The sequence below is a fragment of the Lepidochelys kempii genome, chromosome 23 (assembly GCF_965140285.1).
Source record: "Lepidochelys kempii isolate rLepKem1 chromosome 23, rLepKem1.hap1, whole genome shotgun sequence".
Lineage (NCBI taxonomy): Eukaryota > Metazoa > Chordata > Testudines > Cheloniidae > Lepidochelys > Lepidochelys kempii.
Genome location: NC_136402.1, coordinates 17,733,301 through 17,738,811, shown reverse-complemented (window position 1 = coordinate 17,738,811; position 5,511 = coordinate 17,733,301).

Here is a 5,511-nt window from a genome sequence, read left to right as displayed (position 1 = left end):
TTTTCCTAACCTCTAACCTAAACCTCCCTGGCTGCAGATTAAGCCCTTTATATCTTGTCCTGCCTTCAGCAACCATGGAGAACAACTGATTCCCCAGCCTCGTTATAACAGCCGGAACAAATGTGCCCTGTGCTTTTAACCATTCCTCCTAGGTCAGGTTTTCTAAACCTTTCCTCATTCCTGTTGCTCTCCTCTGGACTCTCTCCAGTTTGATCACGTCTGTCTTGAAGTGCAGTGCCCAGAACTGGACACAGGACTCCAGCTGAGACCTCACCAGTGCTCGCAACCCCTCCCAGCGTGGGGTCAGCTGTACTTTTCATAAGTGCATCCTTCACTCCATTATCCAAGTCATTAATGAAAATATTGACTAGTCCCAGACCCAGGGCTGACCCCTGCAGGACCCCACTAGATACAACCTCCCGGTTTGACCATGAACCGTGATAGCTACTCCTTGACTATGATCTTTTGACCAGTTGTACACCCACCTTTTAGCAATTTCATCTAGACGAAAGTATTCCTTCCTGACCACTGCAGGTGACCGACTGAAGCCCTGAGGCATGAGGTTGGATTCTAGTCACTGTTATAATACCGAGCTCCAAGTGTTACAGGCTTGCCGAGGGAAATGCAGGTAATTCTCTTCTCTGCAAGGCCCAGGAAGGGGTGAAGAGGGGATTCATAGAGTCCGAGGCGAGACAGGAGGGAGGTTCTGAAATAACCTTCCACTTGGAAAACAGCCTAACTGGTGTTAACGGGGCCTGTAATTTATGAAGGAGATTGATCACCTGGAGAAGGTTCAGAGAAGAGCCATGGAAATGACTGAAGGATTGGAAAACCTGCCTGATAGTGAGAGATTTAAGGAGCACAAGCTATTTAGTTTAACAATGAGAAGGTTAAAGGGCGATTTGATCCCAGTCGAGAAGTACCGCCATGGGGAACAAACATTTAATAACGGGCTCCAGCAGAGGACGGTCTAACCTGATCCAGTGGCTGGGAGTTGAAGCCAGACATGGCGGCCGCGATAGCAGGGACTGGAGTCTGTGACTCAGGAGGGGGCCTGTAGGAAAGCCCCAGAGACCACAAGATTGGGGGTGAAGTTCATGAGAGTCACAACGCAGTGAGTGCACTGAGTATTTCCCAGGGACCCTCTCATGCCCTGCTGCTACACAGGAGGTCCGGAAAACCTCCCTTAGAGGATTCCAGTCTGCTTAGTTCATCCAAGAGCCAGCGAAGAGGGGACTTGGTACCAGTTTGGAAACATGCTCGCAGCCCTTTGCCTGCATCTGGAGACTGCCTGCACCCCTGGGCCCCCCCAGCAGCACAGGGGAAAGGCAGAGTGAGCAGGGGCTTGGGGAAAGGTCAGGCGATGGGAAAACTCTCCTGTGAAGAGAGAAGGGAAAGATCAGGGTTGTTTAAAGCGTAAGAGGGAGCATAACACGACAACAATGGGACAGAGAAAAGAGGTTGGGGGATTCTGTTTTCCCTGTCGCATGGCATAGGAACAAGGGGACAGCCCATGAAATTACAGTGGGAAATTCACACACAGGAACTGTGGAACTCATAGCCACAGGATGGTGTTGAGGCTAAAACCTAGCAAGTTTCAAAAAGGGACTGGACATTTCATAGGGAAAAGGAGCCTCCAGAGTTAGATTCACTCAGACTAATTAAACATTGTGGAAGGGATATTAAACCTCATGCTTCAGGGTTGTAAGAAACTTCTCACTATGAGCGGTCAGGAGGGAATTTTCATGGAGGCAGATCCCCACCTGCTCCTGCAGGTTCTTATATCTGCCTCCGCAGCATGCGGCACCGGCCTGGGTCGGGGATGGATTCTGAACCAGATGGAGTTTGCTCTGACCCAGTCTGACCATTTCTATACCCGGCCCCTTCTGTCAACTCACAGAGAAGCAACATCGGTCATGAGAAATTTTCAATGGCCAACAAAGGGCCCTGATTTGCCTCCTCCAACCCAACCTGTCCCTCAAAAAATTTCCTCCAGCACAAATCAGAAATTTCCCACCCGATGGAATACCCCCACGCTCCCCAGGTGGAAAACTATTTATTTTTTCAACAAAATGGGAACTGTCCCATCTTTACGGAAAATCCCGGGCTTTCCCTCAGAAAAAAACAACATATTTCTCAGTTTGGGGCCGGCAAAACCCTAAACTTTTAGGCCAAAATCATAAAAAAGCACCTTTGGATTCTCAGGGGTTCGTGCTTTCTTTGCAGAGGCTAATAATTGTGGAGTTGCCCAGATGAGCACACAGCTCCTTTATTGAATTGCAGGAAGGGAGGTTTAGGTTAGACACTTTCGAACTGTCAGGGTGACGAAGCATGGGAAGAAATGACCAAGGGAGATGGTGGAACAGGTGAGAGAAACCCCTGTCAGGGATGGTCTAGCTAATATTTCGTCCTCCCTCAGGAGACTGGATAGATCGAGGGCCCTTCCAGTCCTACAGTTCAGTGATTCTAATCGTAAGGTGAAAGCAGGACAGAGAAAACACCTTAAAACCACAAAACACGTTCAAAGCAGCTTCCCAGAGATCGCCCCAGGGCCCTGCTCGGAGGCTGTCCTGCAACCGTTTCAAGCTCACCACAGACGCGGAGCACAAATACGACTCGAGCAGCAGGGCGGAGCTTCAAAAGGCCGGGGCTGGTTTTATTTTGCAGAACCGGAATTTGCACTCCTGTCCCCTTTGAGCGGGGTGGCCCGCCTGAGCCTGAGAAGGAGCCAGAACTTACCAATGGACATTGCCAAAGAGCCACCGTAACACGTCAGCAGCCCCCCGTCAGCTCCCCCACCCCGTTCCCAGCGCGGCCTGCCCACCGCCAGCCCCGCCGATCAGCGCCTTCCCCTCCCTCCCCGCACCTCCCGATCAGCTGTTTCGTGGCGTGCAGGAGGCTCTGCGGGGGAGGGGGAGGAGCGAGGGCACGGCAGGCTCAGGGGAGGGGGCAGGAAGGGGTGGAGTGGGGGCAGGGCCTGGGGCAGAGCCAGGGGTTGAGCAGTGAGCCCCCCCCTGCCCCCCGGAGTCGGTGCCTAGACAAGGAGCCGCGTATTAACCTCTGAAGAGCCGCACGTGGCTCCGGAGCGACAGGTTGGCCACCCCTGCCTCAGAGAGTCCCCAAGACACTGCTTGGCCATAAGGCTGGTCTTGTCTGGTGCACTGGTGACCCTCTTGTCCATCTGGTTCATGGTGACCCTCGAGGGCAGTAGTTCTCAACCAGGGGGACATGTGCCCCGGTATACGCCGAGGTCTTCCAGGGGGTCCATCAACTCATCTACATAGTCGCCTAATTTACAACAGGCTACATAGAAAGCACAAGCGAAGTCATCACAGTCTAAAATTTCATACAGGCAATGACTTGTGTACACAGCTCGATCTGCTACCCACTGAAATGTGAGTACAATCTTTCTGTTCCGATCGGTTTATTTTATCCTTCCACGGTCCAAAGGAGGAAGTCAGCCATTTCCCAGTAACCGCGCGCTGGGACGCTTTTGGTTTGTCTGATTTCGGAAGCAAGTCAGGTGAAAGGTGGCGGTGGGCAAGACAAATCAGGCCGCTGAAAGGGGTACCGTTGTCTGGAAAGGCTGAGAGCCAAATCTAGAGCTCTTCCCTCATTTAATGTCCAGCGCGGATCTTTTAGAAGAACATGCCGTCTCGGCTGAAAAATTGTCCATGGTGGCGAATCCACCACGCCCGTCGGTAGATTGTGCCCGTCGTTAACTACGCTCCCCGGTACAAATTTATGCCTTTGTTTCCAGGCTGATTTTGTCGAGCTTCAGCTTCCGGCCGAACGTATCATATCCCCTTACAAAGGTGTCACGTCATCCCGGGTCCCGGTAACGCAGAACCTTGGCGATGAAGGCAAAGGACCCCAAAGAGAATTCAACTTCATTCAATGCAGTCACCCAAGGGTATAGCAGGAAATAGCCCCCCTCTGTCGATGGAAAGCCTGGGGAATAATGCTCCGTTTTTCATGGCTATTTGTCAGGGGCTATTTTGTCAGTAGGAAATGCTCTTGGTTGGAGCCCGTCACACCGTGGAGACGCGGCCTCCCCAGGAAATCAGTGCTCCTGGGGAAGGGGGCGAGACAAACAGAGCTCCGGGTGCCAGGAGAGCTCCCATCCCGGCATGCGTGGGGAAGGACGCAGAGCGGAGACGGCGCTCCATGCTGGACACAGGGGTGTGCTGAGCGGGGACCCACCGGCACGCGGAGTCCTGCCCCAGGCACCGTCAAAGTACCTGACTAGACGGGACGATGCAGGAGGGTGGAGATGGAGGGGCCAGAGCTGGGTGAGGGACTGACAGCAGCTATTACGGGTGGGGAACGTCTTTCTGTTCAGGGGCCAGAGCCCAGGGGGAGGGAGGGAGGGGCAGGCGGATGCAGAGGACATGGGGGGGTTTCCGGCTGTCCTGCTCCCCCATCTGTCCCGGTCCCCACTCCCCAGCTCCCCCGCCTGCCCCGCATCCAGCCTGCACTGCAATCCCAGACTCTCCCCTGCAGGTCCCCCCACGCGTATACACTGATACGCAGCCTCACCTCAGACAAGGACGCCTGGCGCCCGCCTTCCCCCGGCGTCTGCAGGGGAACAGCTGCCCCTCCATGATAATGAACCCCAGAACCCGGGGGCGGCAGAGCTGCCCTTAATTAGTCCCCGGGAGACCGCGACTGGGAAAACAGTCATTAATGCCCAACCAGCCTCCCCAAGGTCCACGGGACTTCTGTCATCTGAGGGGGTCTCCCCACGGACCATCTCACGGCAGCCAGTCACCAAGTCCGCTGAATCACTCCCCTCTCTCTGCTATCCAGTCCCTGGATGCTGGCAACTCACAGAAATTCCACTTCCCCCAGAAAGGTGCAGCATGCCTCAGTTTACCAGTTTTCCCATAACTCCCCCAGCTCCTGGACACCACCCGTGAGCACTTCTAATAAGACCAACGATGGCTCATTGAAGACGAAACAAGGATTCCACGAGCAAGAAGAGGGAACAGATACAAAACAAAACGAGAATCCTAGAACACGAGTCCATCCTTCTCAATAGTTACTGCCCTAGCTAATACAGTCGATTTCCCCCTTTCCCCTGAAGGTCAAGCAGTTAGATTCTGGTTCTTGTGGACCCGGCCGGCCCGTTCACCAAAGCTCCCTCGCCAGGGGGTTTTCCTCAGGGACTGGAGCCTTTTCCGACACTCTGTGACACTGACCACAAACTTTTGTTGTTATTCGTAGCCAGGACTAGCTCCCACCCGCGGTGATGTCCCTTGTCCCTGCAGTTTTGACTGTGTGGATGCAGTTAACCTGTGGAACTCACCGCCAAGGGATGTTGTGGAAGCCAAGAGAAGAACCGGGCTTGAAGCAGAACAAAAGACGTCCATGCAAGATAGGTCCAGTGATGGCTATTAGCCAAGATGGTCAGGGATGCGACTGTCAATATTAATCCATTACGCTCTAGATATAACCTGCACGTATGTCTCACAGTGCTTATGTGTCTTAACCACGTCAGAGCTTCCTGCC